The sequence below is a fragment of the Homarus americanus genome, unplaced genomic scaffold, assembly GCF_018991925.1.
Source record: "Homarus americanus isolate GMGI-L3 unplaced genomic scaffold, GMGI_Hamer_2.0 scaffold52806, whole genome shotgun sequence".
Lineage (NCBI taxonomy): Eukaryota > Metazoa > Arthropoda > Malacostraca > Decapoda > Nephropidae > Homarus > Homarus americanus.
Window position 1 is genome coordinate 4,678,672 of NW_024720773.1, and position 19,594 is coordinate 4,698,265.

The window sequence follows — 19,594 nt, forward strand, 5'->3', positions numbered from 1 at the left end:
TACACTGACTACACTCTCCTGTACACTGACTACACCCTCCCTGTACACTGATTACACCTCCTGCACAGCTACACCCCTTGTACACTGACTACACCCTCCTGTACACTGACTACATCCTCCCTGTACACTACTACACCTCCCCTGTACACTCACTTCACACCCTCCTGTACACTAACTACACCTTCCTTGCACTATACCCCCTCCTGTACACTGACTACACCCTCCCTGTACACTAACTATACCCTCCTGTACACTGACTACACCCTCCCTGTACACTCTACACCTCCCTGTGCACACCCCTCCTGTACACTGACTACACCCCTCCCCATACACTCTCCTATTTCTACACCCTCCTGTACACTGACATACACCCTCCATGTACACTGACTACACCCTCCTGTACCACTACCTCCTGTACACTGCTCCTCTCCTTGCACTGTTCACCCTCCTGTACACTGACTACTCTCCCTGTACACTGCTACACCCTCACCTTTCACCTCCTGTACACACACCTTGTACACCACACCCTCCCTGTACACTGACTACATCCTCCTGTCAGCTACCCTCCTGTACACTGCTACACCTCCCCTGTACACAGCTACACCTCCCTGTACTGCTCTCCTCCTGTACACTGACTACACCCCTCCTGTACACTGACTACGCCCTCCTGTACTTTGACTACCTTCCACCACGCTACCTCTCCTGTACACTGACTACACCCTCCTGTACACTGCTACACCCACCTCCTGTCACACTGTTACACCCTCCTGTACACTGCTACACCTCCCTGTACACTGCTACACCCTCCTGTACACTGACTACACCCTCCCTGTACACTGACTTCCTCTCCTGTACACTGACTACACCCTCCTGCTGCATACACCCTCCGTGCCACTGACCACTCTCCTGTACACTGACTACACCCTCCCTGTACAGCTCACCCCCCTGCACTGGCTACACCCTCCTGTACACTGACTACACTCTCCTGTACACTGACTACACCCTCCTGTACACAGCTACTCTCCCTGTACACTGACTTCACCCTCCTGTACACTGACTACACCCTCCTTCCTGCAACACACACACCTCCCTGTACACAGCTTCCCTCTCTGTACACTGACACCTCCTGTTCACTGCTACACCCCTCCCTGTACACTGACATACACCTCTGTTACACCCCAGCTACACCCCTCCTGTACACACAAGTACACCCTCCTGTACACTCTACACCTCCCTGCACTGCTACACCCTCCCTGTACAGCTACACACCTCCTGTCACTACTACACCTTCCTTGTACATGACTACACCCTCCTGTTTACTGACTTCACCCTCCTGTTCACTGACTACACCCTCCCTGTACACTGACTACACCCCTTGTACACTGACTACACCCTCCTGTACACTGACTACACCTTCCCTGTACACTGACTACACCCTCCTGTACTGACATACACCCTCCCTGTACACAGACTACACCCTCCCTGTACATGACATACACCCTCCTGTACAGTGACTCCACCCCTCCCTGTACACTGACTACACTCCTGTCACTGACTACACTCTGTACACACCTCCACTGACACACCCTCCCTGTACACACACCCTCCCTGTGCTTCCACCTCCCATACACACACCTCCTGTACAGCCACCTCCTTGTACACTGCTACACCCTCCCCAGCTACACCCTCCTGTACAGCTACACCTCCTGTACACTGACTACACCTCCCTGTGCACTGGCTACACCCCACCTGTGCCTCATACACCTCTTTGTACATTCTACACTCCCTGTACACTGACATTACACCCTCCCTGTACATAATACACCTCCTGTACACTGACTACACCCTAGCTGTACACTCACTCCTCGCTAAGTATACCCTGATCACACACTAACACCCTCACCACACCTTACCTGTTCCCTGGCTGCTACAATTCTACACCCTGGCTACACCCCTGACTATATCTTGGTTATGTCTTAGCGTCATCCTCTACTAACTTTGGCTACACATTGACTACACTCTCTACATCTTGGCTACACCTTGATTCCTTTAACTACACCCTATTTACACATGGGCTTCATGCTAACTACACCCATGCTACACCTATTCTACACCTGAGCTACGCCCAGACTACCTGAACTGCACCTTGGCTACACCTGACTACACTGAGCTACACCTTGGCTGCATCCTGACTACACCTGAACTACACCTTGGCTAAACCCTGACTACCCCTGAGCTACACCTTGGCTGCACTGGCGGGATAGTGTTTACAAAGGCATTATTCTCAGCCGCGGCTCCTGGACGGCGGTGGGGTATTTGATGGTTGGAACACCTGGGTGACGTGAGTGTACTTTGTCAGGCTCTGGGTATAGTGTGGGGGTGTGGGAGGAGTTGTTGGTGGTGTGGGGGGTGTGGGGAGGGAAGAGGATGAGGGTGTAGGGTGGAGTTGGGGTGTGGAGGTGGAGTGTGGGGAGATGTGTGGGAGAGTGGGGTGGGTGTGGGTATAGAGGGAGAGAATAGGGGTGGGTGTGGGTGTGGGAGAATAGAGGTTGGAGTGTGGAGGTTGAGTGTATGGGAGAAAATATATTAGGTGTTGTGTGGTGTGTGTGAAGAGGTGTGGAGTGGAGTGTGGGGGGTGTGGAGATGTGTAAGCATAACAGATGCCTCAGCCAGGGGCCGTAATCACCATGTTTTACTGTGTTGTGTTCCAAAGCAGCGCGTGGTAACCATGGCGACGCGCTCCAAACTAAACTTCAGCAGTTGGGTTAGCCTGCCACGCCGCGCCTTCCTGCCCTCCCTCCCTCTCTCTCCCTCCTCCCTACCTCACTCACTCCTCTCCTTTCTTTCTCTCTCTCTCTCCTTCTCCCTCACTCTCGTCCTCCACTCACACAGCAGAACTCAGCCACAATAATAAAACAGTCTGACAAAGCATCCTTATCCCTCGTGGTGGAAGTTTAGCATGAGTTCTTAAGTTTGCATGTTGGCCGGGTGATGCACATGAACGCTGGCCGTCAGCAGGGAGGTGTGGGCAGGCTCACGGTGTCTCCCCCATCACTGCTGACTGCTGGTGTGAGTGTCATGCCCCAGGTCACCATGCAGGGTCACCAGCACGCTGGGGACTCTGGTAACCAAGTAATGGTGTCTACCTCTTGGCGGTACTCAACACAGTCGTACAAGAAGTCTTGTTGTTGCTGCTGCTCCGTTTATAAGCTTACCTCAGTGTTCGCAGCCACGCCATGTCACACCCTGGCCGCCACATGCCAACTCACCCACAACATGTGATGTTTATTAATTTGGGTATAACAATGAAATGACGTAATTAACGTGTAACAGGCGTTACATGTGACAAAGCGGCGTGCGCAGTATTGATTTTATGTGACGTCACGGCGGGGAGGAAGCACGTGCTCGACAGTACTGGCGGGCCACCACCACCACCGCCTCCAACTTTGGGAACTTTTCCCTTCCTCACATTAATTAGGCCACTCGCACCTGACCTAATTTCTGCATCTCTTATGTGTCTCAGGTCAATGTGTGGTGAGTGTATGTGTTGGAGAGCAGTGTGTGTGGTGTGAGATGTAACCATGCATGGCATACTGCTGGCCACCCGCTCATTGTGATTCATACTCTTCAGCGTCCCACCACCCTCCGCCCCTCCGTCCGTCCGCCCGTCCGTCCGTCCGCCCGCCCGTCCGTCCGTCCGTCCGCCGCCCGCCCGCCCGCCCGCCCGTCCGTCCGCCCGCCCGCCCGCGCCCGCCCCACACACTGAAGGACTCCCACTCTCCCTCACCCTCCTGTCCATCGCCTCTGTTCTAATTTGTTTCGTCCCTAAATGGAAAGAATTTATTTTGTCCATTAAAGCTCCGTGACTCTCAGCAGGTAATGGGCGGTGCTTTCTGTGCCGGGCCTCACCTGGGACAACCTACGTCACCACTACTGGGACAAAAGCTTGCTGGTGGTGGTAGTGGTTGAATCGGAACAATGAGGAAAGTTCCCGGGAGGTGGCGGCGATGGTGGTGGTAGTGGTGGAGGTGGAGGTTCCTGTGTCCAGGCCCCCTCAGTGAGCCTGACGTCACCGCCACCCCAGCTCAGGCCCGCCGCCCCGCAGATATTAGGAGCCCGTAAAACCTCGCTACGGCTACACCGGAAGTCGAGCATTAGCCTCTATGGATAAGTTAGGCTGGGGTCTGAATTCGGTGAGATGGGATATTGTGATAACTTAAGTTCAACTTTTGAAATGCGGCCTCGCGCTGCCTTTACCTGCACCACCAAGGAAGTGCATTAAAACTCCGGCCTATTATGACAAGTGACCTGCCTGCGTGGGCCACCCCCGGAACACCTGCCGGCGCAGACCTGGTGTGGCCTTCACCTGACGGAGCTCTGCCTGGTGCACCACAATGAGCGGTAACAATAACAACCTGAGGACCAACACCACTAAAGTTATCTTGTACCGACACCCATATACATACGTCGGACGCTGGTGACCACCAAGAGGTTGGAGTTGAGCGGCAGCAAAGAGAGCGCGCCCACGCCCACAAGGTGGTCTTGTTCCTGGCCGATAGCACTCATCGCAGGGAGGCGCGCACCCGACCTTACTAGACTATTCACAATGTTCAAGGTCAGCCCACCGAAACGGTCGGCGTCGACACTATCCACACACCCACGCAGCAGCAACAGCAACAACAACAACAACAACAGAAGGAGCAGGAGCCAGCAGCCAAGCAAACAGCAGCACAGAATCCGAAATTTCTGTTGGGTCCTACCAGATAGTAGCTTGTCCCAGGCCCGGCGGAGAGGGCTGCTTTATGGGTAGCGGACACTCCCCGACGTCAACGTGCTCTGTCAGTGGACGTGCCCATACAGGCACCCTTCGACACACCACGACGACGGTCTGCACCAGAGGTAGTGGTGACGCACGTGGCACTGCTCGACGACGCTGAGGGCAGTCCGGCTATCCTGGAGGGTGGCAAGGAACCAGACTTGAGTGACATGCAAGGCACGGAAGGAGAATCACGAGCCCTCTCTAACACACGCCACCAACTTGCCCGCTGAAACCCCTCCCGCCAACGCCCTTCTACAGACGACGTGTCATCTACTCATGGACGACTGAGCCCAAATGCGACGCCTGGGCAAGCTCTGGCAGCGCCTCCCGCCTAGGGGACCCCAACACGTCGGCTTCCAAGGGGCAGTAACCGACCAGCATCGCGCGTGTCTCGTTTGTCAAGAACTTCGCCTTCAGGAAAAGCGGGTCCTCGCCAGCACCGACCCACCAGCAGGAGTCTGTCACCCTCACGGAGATAAGCGCCCCACTGGAGGACGCCAGGTCAGTGCTGCTCCTGCTCGATTACTGTTAACTAGTACACAAGGTCGTTTACCTGCTGTATATTGCCCTAGTGTCCCTGCACCTCACACGCTGTGTCCTGCCCCTCACACGCTGTGTCCTGCTCCCCACACACTCCTGCCCTCACACTGTGTCCTGCCCTCACACCCTGTGTCCTGCCCCTCACACACCGTGTCTTGCCCCCTCACACACACTGTGTCCTGCCCCCTCCCACTGTGTCCTGCTCCCTCACACACTGTGTCCTGCCCTCACACACAGTGTCCTGCCCCTCACACATGTCCTGCCCCTCACACACTGTGTCCTGCTCCCTCACACACTGTGTCCTGCCCCTCACACACAGTGTCCTGCCCCCCACACCCTGTGTCTGCCCCCCACACCCTGTGTCCTGCCCTCACACTCTGTGTCCTGCCCCTCACACTGTGTCCTGCCCCTCACACCTGTGCCTGTCACACCTGTGTCTGCCCCTCACACCCTGTGTCCTGCCCCTCACACACCGTGTCCTGCCCCCACCCTGTGCCTCCCCCTCACACCCTGTGTCCTGCCCCTCACACACACTGTGTCTGCCCCTCACACCCTGTGTCCTGCCCCTCACACACTGTCCTGCCCCTCACACACTGTGTCCTGCCCTCACACACACTGTGTCCTGCTCTTCACACACCGTGTCTGCCCCCCACACACCCTGTGTCCTGCCCCTCACACACTGTGTCCTGCTCTTCACACACGTGTCCTGCCCCTCACCCCTGTGTCCCCCCTCACACACTGTGTCCTGCCCCTCACACTGTGTCCTGCCCCTCACACACTGTGTCCTGCCCCTCACACTGTGTCCTGCTCTTCACACACCGTGCCCTGCCTGTGCCTGCCTCACACACTGTGTCCTGCCCCTCACACCCTGTGTCCTGCCCCTCACACACTGTGTCCCTGCCCCTCACACACTGTGTCCTGCCCCTCACACACTGTGTCCTGCCCTTCACACACTGTGTCCTGCTCTTCACACACCGTGTCCTGCCCCACACCCTGTGTCCTGCCCCTCACACACTGTGTCCTGCCCCTCACACACTGTCCTGCCCCTCACACACACTGTGTCCGCTCTTCACACACCGTGTCCTGCCCCACCCCTGTGTCCTGCCCCTCACACCCTGTGTCCTGCCCCCACACCCTGTGTCCTGCCCCTCACACACTGTGTCCTGCCCCTCACACACACACCGTGTCCTGCCCCTCACACCCTGTGTCCTGCCCCTCAAACCCTGTGTCATGCCCCTGACACCCACAGTCTGAGTCCTGCCTCACACACACACCGTGTCTGCACACTGTGTCCTGCTCTTCACACACCGTGTCCTGCCCCCCACACCCTGTGTCATGCCCTGACACCCTGTGTCCTGCCCCTCACACACTGAGTCCTGCCCCTCACACACCGTGTCCTGCCCCCTCACACCCCCTGAGTCCTGCCCCTCACACCTGTCCTGCCCTCACACCCCTGAGTCCTGCCCTCACACACCCTGTGTCTGCCCCTCACACACGTGTCCTGCCCCCCACCCTTCCTGCCCCTCACACACCCTGTGTCCTGCCCCCTCACCCTGCGTCAAATTACGGCCGATGGTTTGACGTCGTGAGGGGAATCTTGAATCAATTATAGCAGATAGCATCCGATCGCATCTAGAGAAAAGCAAATTAATCTACGACTCTCAACATGGGTTTACAAAGGGAAAATCTTGTCTAACAAATCTGCTAACGTTTTTAGGAAAGTCTTCGAGTGGATAATGTACAAAATTACGATGTTATTTACTTAGACTTTAGCAAAGCATTTGACAGAGTACCGCATCAGAGGCTCGTAAATCATCGATAGAACGCAGAGGGTCAGCGTAGATGGGTGTTAAATCTGAGTGGGGCTGTGTAACCAGTGGGGTCCCCAGGGGTCGGTACTAGGCCCACTCTTGTTCATAATCTACATAAACGATCTAGATACTGGGATCAGCAGTGACATAAGCAAGTTTGCGGATGACACTAAAATAGGCGGCAAATTAATTCAGGGGCAGAATGCAAATGCATTACAGGAGGATCTAAATAAACTGCAGGGGTGGTCTGAAAAATGGCAAATGAAATTCAACACCAGCAAGTGCAGCGTTACTTAATATTGGAAGAACAAATACTTATAATGTATACAGCCTTAACAACATCAACCTAGAGAAGTTGACTTGTGAAAGAGACCTGGTACCTTGTAAGCCCGGACCTACTGCCTAGAAACAGTGCGTTAATGTTCGAGAAATAAGGCAAACAGGTATTGGGATTTATATCTAGAAGTGTAGTAACAAGAGTGCAGAGGTCTTTTGCAACTTCTCTTGCGCTGGTTAGGCCGCACCTCGATTATGCGGTTCAGTTCTGGTGCCCTATTATAGAATGGATATAAATTCACTAGAGTCGGTGACGAAGAATGACGAAAATGATTCCGGGACATGAAACCTTTCATATCAGGATAGGTTAAAGAAACTTAACTTGCATTCCTAGAAAAGTGCGAGGATAGGTAGGTGAAGGAATCAATAGGGATATAGATAAAGTTATATCGAGCAGGATAGGACTCGGAACAACAGTTCAAGTTGGATAAGTTTAGGTTTTAGGAGGAATAGGAAGAAACTGTTCACAAATAGGGTGGTGGACGAGTGGTATCAAGCTAGCAACTTTGTAGTAAGTGCAGGAACTCTGGAAAGTTCTCAGGAGGCTAGATAGATTCATGGATGATAGAGTTGTAGTAACTCTCACAGGGAGCTGCCATGCGGCGGCTATGCAGACTCTTATGTTCTTATGTATGTTCATGTGTCCTGCCTCACACACACCCTGTGTCCTGCCCCTTACACACACACACTGTGTCCTGCCACACAGTGTCCTCCCCTCACACACACCCTGTGTCCTGCCCCTCACACCTGTGTCCTGCCCCTCACACTGTGTCCTGCCCCTCACACACACCCTGTGTCCTGCCCCTCACACACCCTGTCCTGCCCCACACACCCTGTGTCCTGCCCTCACACCCTGTGTCCTGCCCCTCACACCCTGTGTCCTGCCTCACACACACCCTGTGTCCTGCTCCCCACACACCTGTGTCCTGCCCCTCACACCCTGTGTCCCCCCTCATACCCTGTCCTGCCCCTCACACACACCTGTGTCCTGCTCCTACACACCCTGTGTCCTGCCCTTCCCCGTCCTGTGTCCTGCCCATCACACCCTGTGTGTCCTGCCCCTCACACACACCCTGTGTCCTGCTCCTCCACACACCCTGTCCCTTGCCCCTCCCACACACACCCTGTGTCCTGCCCCTCACACCCTGTGTCCTGCCCCTCACACCCTGTGTCCTGCCCCTCCACACACACCCGTGTCCTGCTCCTCACACACACCCCCTGTGTCCTGCCCTCCCACACCTTTTGTGCCCCTCACACACCTGTGTCCTGCCCCTCATACCCTGTGTCCTGCCCTCACACCCTGTGTCCTGCCCCTCACACCCTGTGTCCTGCCCCTCACACCTGTGTGTCCTGCCCCTCACCCTGTGTCCTGCCCCTCACACCCTGTGTCCTGCCCCTCACACCCCTGTCCTGCTCTCAAATGATTTATCTCATTCTCACAGGCAGGTGGTACAGGTGAACCATCACAGGGGCAGGTGGTACAGACTCAAGCGTCACGGGCCAGGTGGTACAGGTAAAAAGCATCACGGGACAGGTGGTACAGGTAAAGCATCACGGGGCAGGTGGACAGATAAAGCGTCACGGGGCAGGTGGTACAGATAAAGCGTCACGGGGCAGGTGGTACGGGTAAAAAGCATCACCGGGACAGGTGGTACAGGTAAAACATCACGGGACAGGTGGTACAGATAAAGCGTCACGGGGCAGGTGGTACAGATAAAGCGTCACGGGGCAGGTGGTGCAGGTAAAGCATCACGGGATAGGTGGTACAGGTAAAGCATCACGGGGCAGGTGGTACAGGTAAAGCGTCACGGGGCAGGTGCAAGCAAAAAGCATCACGGGGCGGGTGGTGCAGATAAAAGCATCACGGGACAGGTGGTACAGGTAAAAATCACGGGACAGGTGGTACAGGTAAAGCATCGGGACGGGTGGTACAGATAAACTCACGGGGCAGGTGGTACTGAGTAAAGCATCACGGGGCAGGTGGTACAGGTAAAGCATCACGGGACAGGTGATACAGGTAAAGCATCACGGGGCAGGTGGTACGGGTAAAGCATCACGGGACAGGTGGTACAGGTAAAGCATCACGGGACAGGTGGTACAGATAAAGCGTCACGGGGCGGGTGGTACGAATAAGCATCACGGGACAGGTGGTACAGGTAAAAGCATCACGGGGCAGGTGGTACATGAACCATCACGGGGCAGGTGGTACAGGTAAACATCACGGGACAGGTGGTATAGATAAAGCGTCACGGGGCGGTGGTACAGGTAAGCATCACGGGACGGTGGTATGCTATCACGGGGCAGGTGGTACATGTAGACATCACGGGACAGGTGGACGGGTAAAGCATCACGGGGCAGGTGGTACAGATAAAGCGTCACGGGGCAGGTGGTACGGTAAAAGCATCACGGGACAGGTGGTACAGGTGAATCACCGGGGCAGGTGGTACAGGTAAAGCATCACGGGACAGGTGGTACAGGTAAGCATCACGGGACAGGTGGTACAGTAGACCACCACGGGACAGGTGGTACATGTAGACCATCACGGGACAGGTGGTACAGGTAAAACATCACGGTGCAGGTGGTACATGTAGACCATCACGGGACAGGTGGTACAGGTAAAGCATCACGGGACAGGTGGTACATGTAGACCATCACGGGACAGGTGGTACTGGTAAAGCATCACGGGGCAGGTGGTACAGGTAGACCATCACGGGACAGGTGGTACATGTAGACCATCACGGGAGAGGTGGTACTGGTAAAGCATCACGGGGCAGGTGGTACAGATAACGCGTCACGGGGCAGGTGGTACAGGTAAAGCATCACGGGGACAGGTGGTACAGGTAAAGCATCACGGGGCAGGTGGTACATGTAGACCATCACGGGACAGGTGGTACAGGTAAAGCATCACGGGGCAGGTGGTACAGATAAAGCGTCACGGGGCAGGTGGTACAGGTAAAGCATCACGGGACAGGTGGTACAGGTAAGCATCACGGGGCAGGTGGTACAGGTAAAAGCACTCACGGGACAGGTGGTACAGGTACATCAGGGACAGGTGGTACAGGTAAAGCATCACGGGACAGGTGGTACAGGTAAATCATCACGGGACAGGTGGTTCAGGGAAACATCACGGGGCAGGTGGTACAGGTAAGACATCACAGGACAGGTGGTACATGTAGACCATCACGGGACAGGTGGTACTGGTAAAAAGCATCACGGGGCAGGTGGTACAGGTAGACCATCACGGGACAGGTGGTACTGGTGAGACCATAACGGGGCAGGTGGTGCAGGAAAGCATCACGGGACAGGTGGTACAGGTAAAGCACTCACGAAGGTGGTACAGGAAAGCATCACGGGACAGGTGGTACAGGTAAAGCATCACGGGGCAGGTGGACGGTAGACCATCCAGGGACGGGTACGGTGAAGACCATCACGGGGCAGGTGGTGCAGGTAGACCATCACGGTGCAGGTGGTACTGGTAGACCATCACGGTGCAGGTGGTGCAGGTAGACCATCACGGGGCAGGTGGTGCAGGTAGACCATCACGGTGCAGGTGGTACTGGTAGACCATCACGGGGCGGGTGGTGCGGGTAGACCATCACGGGGCAGGTGGTGCAGGTAGACCATCACGGGGCAGGTGGTACAGGTAGACCATCACGGGGCAGGTGGTACAGGTAGACCATCACGGGACAGGTGGTACAGGTAGACCATCACGGGGCAGGTGGTACAGGTAGACCATCACGGGGCAGGTGAGAGGGAACCATCACGGGACAGGTGGTACAGGTAGACCATCACGGGACAGGTGGTACAGGTAGACCATCACGGGGCAGGTGGTACTGGTAGACCATCACGGGGCAGGTGGTACAGGTAGACCATCACGGGACAGGTGGTACTGGTGGAGACCATCACGGGCAGGGGGTACTGGAACCATCACGGGGCAGGTGGTACTGGTAGACCATCACGGGACGGGTGGTAGGTAGACCATCACGGGGCAGGTGGTACAGGTAGACCATCACGGGGCAGGTGGTACAGGTAGACCATCACGGGACAGGTGGTACAGGTAGACCATCACGGGACAGGGTGGTACAGGTAGACCATCACGGTGCAGGTGGTACAGGTCAAGGTGACTGTTGGGTCATTGTAAGGTTTAGTGTCAGAACTAGAAACCTAACCCAACCTAACCTAACGTAACCTATCGTAAACCTAACCTAACCTATCGTAAAGCAGACCTGACCTATGGTAAACCTAACCTAACCTATAGTTGACATTTTGACACTGGACCTCTCCTGACGGTTAGTGTTTGTCTGCGCTCCGGGACCTCCTGTAGTACACACCCAGCCATCAACAGTCTACGGCTAACACCACCCTAGTTTGACTCCTCCTCACACTAGTCATTGTTACCGCCGGGTCTAGCGATAGCACTGGTGTTTCGTTCACTGGTGAGTCTGGAAAGTTTGGGCCAGACCTTCTTCACTGGGCAGTTACCACCGGGCGACTGAAGGTAATGAGACTGTATCATAATATTAATAATGATAGAATAATAAGTATATACCGAAACCATTACTTGAATAAAAATCTATAATTACACTCCAACACTCGCTTGACCTCCGATGGTAAACAACTCACTAGCTTCTGTCGTGCTATAGGCGGGGTCCGGACAAAACTCCCTCAAGTAAAGTGCAAAGTAGGAGAAAAATTTATTTAGAGTAAAAAATAGGACAAAAGCCCCATTTTTTTTCTATTTTCAGACTTTAAATCCATTTTAATAATTTTAGGTTAGGTTAGGTTAGGGGCTTTTGTCCTACACTCGTTAGAGGCATTACCTGATGGAGCTACAAATTTCTTGGTCTCAAGAATCAGTATTTAGTCTTCTTGAGCAAGCTAGGCAGAAAAAAATTATTGTTTGTACAAAATAGGTCAGAATATACATGATAATTAATAATTCATACTAATTGTTGAATGAGTTGAATAGAATATGATTAGTTCATTGATGAAATTATTTAACAAATAAAATATAAAACAAAGAACAACTTTAAATTTAAAACAAACTTAATAATTATAAAGATGAGAATAACTTGCATCATAACCTAACCTAACATGTACCACATTTTTTTTTTTTTTTTTTTTAGGTTAAGGTGGGGAAAGGATGGAAGGCATGCTGGGGCTCAAGGCACAGCCAGACATGAGGGATGGAGAAGTCACAACATATAGTCGTGGGGGGAAAGGTTGGAAAAGAAGTTTAATGAGTTAAACAGAGGGGGACGACACCCCTTGTTTTACATATTACAGAGTTTGTTGCTAACTAAGCTAACCTAGGATTTAGGATGAGGTTGCACAATGGTTATTTTAGTAGACAATGACTAGATTGATTTTACAATTACAAGTTTATTAAAATCTTATACTGTATTACGTTATGGACTCACTTGATTGTGACTTGTTAAATGTGAATTTATATCATCTAAGTTTTAATCTAAGGTGGATCACTGTGGCGGACATAGATGGGTCGCGGGTTGGGTTGTTGTAGTGCGGGCAGACTCCGGGGCCACCAGGCGTGGGGTCTCCCTCCGTTGATGTCTTCCCCGCGTAGGTGGTCTGGGCTGTGAGGGTCGTCCAGGAGCTTGTCCCAAACCTTCTTCCCTAGGCGATGGAACCTGAAGTTGAGGGCCTCTGTTTTATTTCTTAGGTGGATGGTTTCCACTGTCTCCTGGTAGGGTGGCGCTTGGCCACTGGCTGACCTCAAACACTTGTTTTGGAAGCTCTGTAGTTGTTGTAGTCTAGTCTTCCCGAGTGTGACGAGTGGTATAGATGGGTACTCCAACACAGGCCTCACCAGCGCCTTGTACAGGTGAACTTGTATCTTCTCAGGCATCAATTTAAAACGTTTTAATTTGGCTGCGGCGACTTTGGCTTTATTTAGTCTGTCCTTCACGTGGGGAATGATGCCCGTCCGAGAAATGATGAGGCCGAGCAACCTGCCTTGTTTAGAGTACTCAATCTCTTCGTCGTCGATCATCAATGGGGCCGGCTTGAATTTGGCTATGGGTATGACCTCAAATTTCGTTTTGTTTGTTTTTATTTTCCATTTATTTTCATACTCCGAGATCTCCTCTATTGCCCGAGCAGTGAGTCGCGCCATCCTTGCTGTGGACCTTCCTGGGCAGGTGACGATCTGTGTTACATCGTCGGCATACATGACGTACTCGCTGCCGACGATTGGGGGTGGCAGGTCAGCCGTGTAGAGTGTGTAAAGGGTTGGTGAGAGACAAGAGCCCTGAGGCACGCCGCTCGATAGTGAAAATTTTTCTCCAAAATGTTCTTGCATCTTGATTTTGGCTCCACATCCCTACCTAACCATATACCACATCCCTACCTAACCATATCTAACTTGTCCGTCCATCCCAACACTGACCTTATTTTGGCTGTGGACTGGGCTAGTGGTTCTCTCCGATGGGTGGGTGACCTCAGCCCGGCCTAAATATCGCCCAGTCCAAGGACATGAGTGGCTAGTGTGAGCATAGATCCAGGCAGGGTTACTCAATTACTATTTGTGAAAGTCCAGTGACACAAATTTCCCTGGTGGCAAACGTCTGGATGAAAGGCTTCGTTTAAAATGCCGTAATAACATACAATCAAGACGACTCATTACGATTTATTTCCGGTTACACGCGTGTATTGTATTAAATCATAAAAACGAAAGCGAGAGAATTTAAAAAAATACAACTAATTATAGACGCAATTTAAAAGATAACCTGAAGTATTTTTTCAGGGGGAAGGAGGGAGGGAGAGGAGGAAATATTAGGGTCCGCCAATACAGTATTGCCCGGTCCTAAAGCACTAATGTCTTTCACCATTAAACTTCATGAAATATTCTTAAATCTCTACCTATTGTCATATAACATAATCACATACAATAAATTTGCTGGCTCTTACTATGCTATTTCCTTAAAAACATTAAAACTCACTTGATATCTAGTTTTCTACGCAGGCAATTTGTAAACATTTTCATGCAATTTGTGAATATATGAAATACTTTTATATTAAGATAGTTTAGCTTGTTTGGTTAGGTGAGGCTACCTTTCTGTGTTAGGCTAGTATATGTTACCTAACCTAACCTCAGATAACGATTGGTGGTAATCGTCAGCAAAAATAAGCTGTGTGAGTTGAAAATTCAGGTGAAATAAACTGATGAAACGAGTCTTCAGGTGAAATAAGTAAGGGCAGCTGGTGTCCCTAACTCCCATGGTACACCTTAAGGGCAGCTGGTGTCCCTAACTCCCATGGTACACCTTAAGGACAGCTGGTGTCCCTAACTCCCATGGTACACCTTAAGGGCAGCTGGTGTCCCTAACTCCCATGGTACACCTTAAGGGCAGCTGGTGTCCCTAACTCCCATGGTACACCTTAAGGGTAGCTGGTGTCCCTAACTCACATGGTACACCTTAAGGGCAGTTGGTGTCCCTAACTCCCATGGTACACCTTAAGGACAGCTGGTGTCCCTAACTCCCATGGTACACCTTAAGGACAGCTGGTGTCCCTAACTCCCATGGTACACCTTAAGGGCAGCTGGTGTCTCGAACTACCATGGTACACCTTAAGGGCAGCTGGCGTTCCTAACTCCCATGGTACACCTTAAGGGCAGCTGGTGTCTCTAACTACCATGGTACACCTTAAGGGCAGCTGGTGTCTCGAACTACCATGGTACACCTTAAGGGCAGCTGGTGTTTCTAACTCCCATGGTACACCTTAAGGGCAGCTGGTGTTTCTAACTCCCATGGTACACTTTAAGGGCAGCTGGTGTCTCTAACTACCATGGTACACCTTAAGGGCAGCTGGTGTCTCTAACTACCATGGTACACCTTAAGGGCAGCTGGTGTCCCTAACTCAGATAAAGTAACAATGACCCCAAATAGATTAATAAAAATTGAACGAATATTATTGGACAAAGGAAGGCGCTAGGTAGGAGAAGCTGTTGTGGTGACGTTGACCTCAGAGATTATTATAAGGTATTGGCCAATAGGGTTAAGACCGAGATAAGAAAAGCAAAGCAGAGCAATGAACTGAAGGTAGCAAGGGAGGCGAAGTCAAGCCTAAAAGAATTCTCCCAAATGTATCAAACTAAAACTCGAGAAAAGATTGGACCAATACAGTCAGATACCGGTGAGCTAACTAATAACGATGGAGAAATGAGCAATAATCTGAATAAATATTTTTCATCAGTTTTCACCACCGGAAATTTAAACATGATACCCGAGGCACCGACTGTATACAGAGATAGTGAAGAAAATAGATTAAGTGAGATAGTAGTGACTTGTAACAATGTTGGTAAACAAATAGATAAACTAAAGCCTAATAAGTCACCAGGTCCTGATGAGATGTTTGATAGAGTATGAAAGGAATGTAAGAAAGAACTTAGTTTGCCCTTAGCAAACTTGTTTAACATGTTAATAAAAACGGGTGAAATACCAGAATCCTGGAGGATAGTAAATGTGATACCGATTTTCAAGAAAGGAGATAGATCACTATCCTCTAACTTCCATCCAATCAGTTTAACATCAATTGTAGGCAAATTATGGAAGCAATAATTTCAAACTCAATTCGAAATCACCTCGAGAAACACAAATTGATCAATGATTCCCAGTATGGCTTCACAAGTGGGCTTTCATGTCTGACAAATCTATTATCATTCTTTTCAACTGTTTTTGAATCAGTGGACGACAGACGCGATTATGATGTGGTTTACCTCGACTTTAGCAAAGCCTTCGGCAGGGTCCCCCACGGAAGACTAATACGTAAAGTGGAGGCTCATGGAATTGGAGATGTTCTAAACTGGGTTAAGGTGTGGTAACAAGACAGGAAACAGAGTCAGCATTAACGGCACGAAATCCGATTGGGATAACGTCACTAGTGGAGTACCCCAAGGCTCAGTACTTGTACCATTACTATTTACATATACGACATAGATATAGGCGTAGATATCAACATAAGTAAATTTCCTGATGACGCTAAAACAGGGCATGTAATTAAATCTGACATGGTCATAAAAATGGCAGATGAAATTAAATGTGAGGAAAATGTAAAATAATTAGCCTAGCCCTAGGAGGTGTAAATAGAGAAAGCAAATATCAGATGAACAACGAATGTGAGAAAGATTTAGGTGTAATGATAAGTAGGAATCTTAAACCAAGACAACAATGTGTATTTGCTCAAAACAAAGGTGAACAAAGTACTTGGGTTCATACGGGGTCCGGACAAAAACCCTAGGACAAAACCCCTTGGACAAAACCCCCCGTGGACAAAACCCCCTCAAGTAAAATGCAAAGTAGGTTAGGTTAGGTTAGTCTTATGATGTAATAAATGTAATATTATACATGTCAGAGAAGTATTCATAAACTATAAATAAAAAAAAGAATAAAAATTAGGATTTAAAAATTTATTATTATTATTTGTCTTTGGGGGGGGGGAGGGGTTGTCTGTGATGATATGTGCAGGTCGGTACTCGGAAAAAATGACACAGGAAAATATGGCACAATTTTCATTCTAGGAAAAAATAGCACAGGAAAATATGGCACAATTTTCATTCTAGGAAAAAATAGCACAACAAATTTCACTTCGAGCTCACGAACCACAAACGAGCTAACGAGCCTATGTTTGAAGCTATTCAGCGTATACTATTTAAAGATGATGTTTGGTAACTTGTTAGATCACCTTTGTTTAGCCTTGACTTCCATTTATACACCTCGATCATATCGCCCCTCACTCTACGTCTCTCGAGGGAGTGCAAATGAAGATGCTTTAACTGTCTCTGTACTCAAGGTTCCTAATGCCCGGGATCAGTCTTGTTATTCTCCTCTGAATTCTTTCGAGGGATTCTATATCCATTCTGTAGTACGGTGACTAAAACTGAACTGCGTAATCCAAGTGCAAGATATAGTTTTAGGATGACCTCGCTAGTCTTGTAACTAACACTCATTTGTATGAACCCAAGTACTTTATTAGCCTTGTTTCGAGCAAATACACAATGCTGTCTTGGTTTAAGATCCCTACTTATCATTACTCCTAAATCTTTCTCACAGTCGGATTTCAGTCAGTAACAAACATTATAAAATTTTAGTGAAAACATGTCAATAAAAATTAATGTCATTTTCCTAGTCTGATGGTTATGCCTTTTTTTCCGGTGCCATATTTTCCTATTGCCATTTTTTCCTGTGCCATTTTTTCCTACAGTTGTACAGGTCTGTCTCTGTTGGTCAAAGCAGCTGTCTTTATGGTGTTCTTCACCTTTGTCGTATTTCTTACTCTAAATAATTTTTTATCCTACTTTGCACTTTACTTGAGGAGGTTTTGTCCAAGGGGGTTTTGCCCAAGGGGGTTTTGTCCTGGTGGGGGTTTTGTCCTACACTCAGGTTGGACGGATATATGAGCAATAGGGTTTGGGTATAGATGGGACTGCCTAGTATGGGCCAATAGGCTAGCTGCAGTTTACTTCATTCTTATGTTCTTATGTTAGCTCCAATAGTACACCTTACGGGCAGCTGAAGCAGAGGGACGACAACCACTAGAAAAATATAACAAATAGTCACCAACAGGTCATCAACACGTCACCAACAGGTTACAATAGGTCACCAACAGGTCACCAACACGTCACAACAGGTTACCAACAGGTCACCAACAGGTCACAACAGGTCACCAACAGGTTACAACAGGTCAGAACAGGTCAGAACAGGTCACCAACAGGTCACCAACAGGTCACAACAGGTTACCAACAGGTCACAACAGGTCACTAACAGGTCACAACAGGTCACCAACACACAAGAACAACACACTTGGTGAGAACGAAGTGGTCGAAGTGGTCATAATATCTCAGAGCTCATAAAGCCTTCCATTTATCCCACGTAAAAGGAATAGATTTATAGATTGTACAAATCAAATACATTATCTGCACTTAACATAAACAACTAAAGTGTAGATACCCAATATATATGAATATGTGTATGTATATGTGAGCATATATATATATATATATATATAAATAAATGTATATAATGCACTAAGACATATGTTTTTTATTGTATCGTAAATGTAACAACGAGGAAACCTTTCGATTAACAACTGTTGTATATATAACATACTAGAAATGTGTGTGTGTGTGTGTGTGTGTGTGTGTGTGTGTGTGTGTGTGTGTGTGTGTGTGTGTGTAACAACGACCTAGTGATTTGTATTTTTTATCGCCTTGTTTATATTGAATTTGAGTGATGAAATATACTCACTTTAATGTTTATTTATTTATTAGGGCAGCTTCCTTGAGCCCAGCTACCATAATGGACCCACTGTGGCGCCCTGCTGAGCCTGGCTGTGTAGTGTCGTGTGGTCAGGTCATCACAGAGACCCAAGCGGCAGACTGACCTCACCTGACAATGTGGTTAAGGGTCAACCTCTTGCTGCTACCACAACAAAGTAGAGGTGTCATGGATTAAGGTGAGGGCCGGTCCTTGAGGGGTTAGGTGAGGGCCGGTCCTTGAGGGGTTAGGTGAGGGCCGGTCCTTGAGGGGTTAGGTGAGGGCCGGTCCTTGAGGGGTTAGGGTGAAGGCCAGTCCTTGAGGGATTAGGGCCGGTCCTGACCGGTCCTTGAGAGGGGTTAGGTGAGGGCCGGTCCTTGAGGGGTTAGGTGAGGGGCGGTCCTTGAGGGGTTAGGTGAGGGGCGGTCCTTGAGGGGTTAGATGAGGGCCGGTCCTTGAGGGGTTAGGTGAGGGCCGGTCTTTGGGTGGTTAGGTGAGGGCCGGTCTATGGGTGGTTAGGTTAGAGCCGTCCTTATGGAGCTAGGTGGCGGTGGAGCCGGGTCACCTTGCCTCAGAAAAGTGACCGTGACTGAGGTAGTGGATTAGTGCCCTGAGGTGAGGCAACTCTCACTACCTGAACCCAAACACACCCAGGTGAGAACTGCCTCCCAACACAACTAGTTATTATCCGTGGTGTGTGTGTGTGTGTGTGTGTGTGTGTGTGTCGTCCGGCAATCTTCATCGTCCTAACATTGGCTAATTTAATTGCTATTTGGTTGGTCAGTTTCTTCTGTCAGTTTCCTGTTATTTTCTCA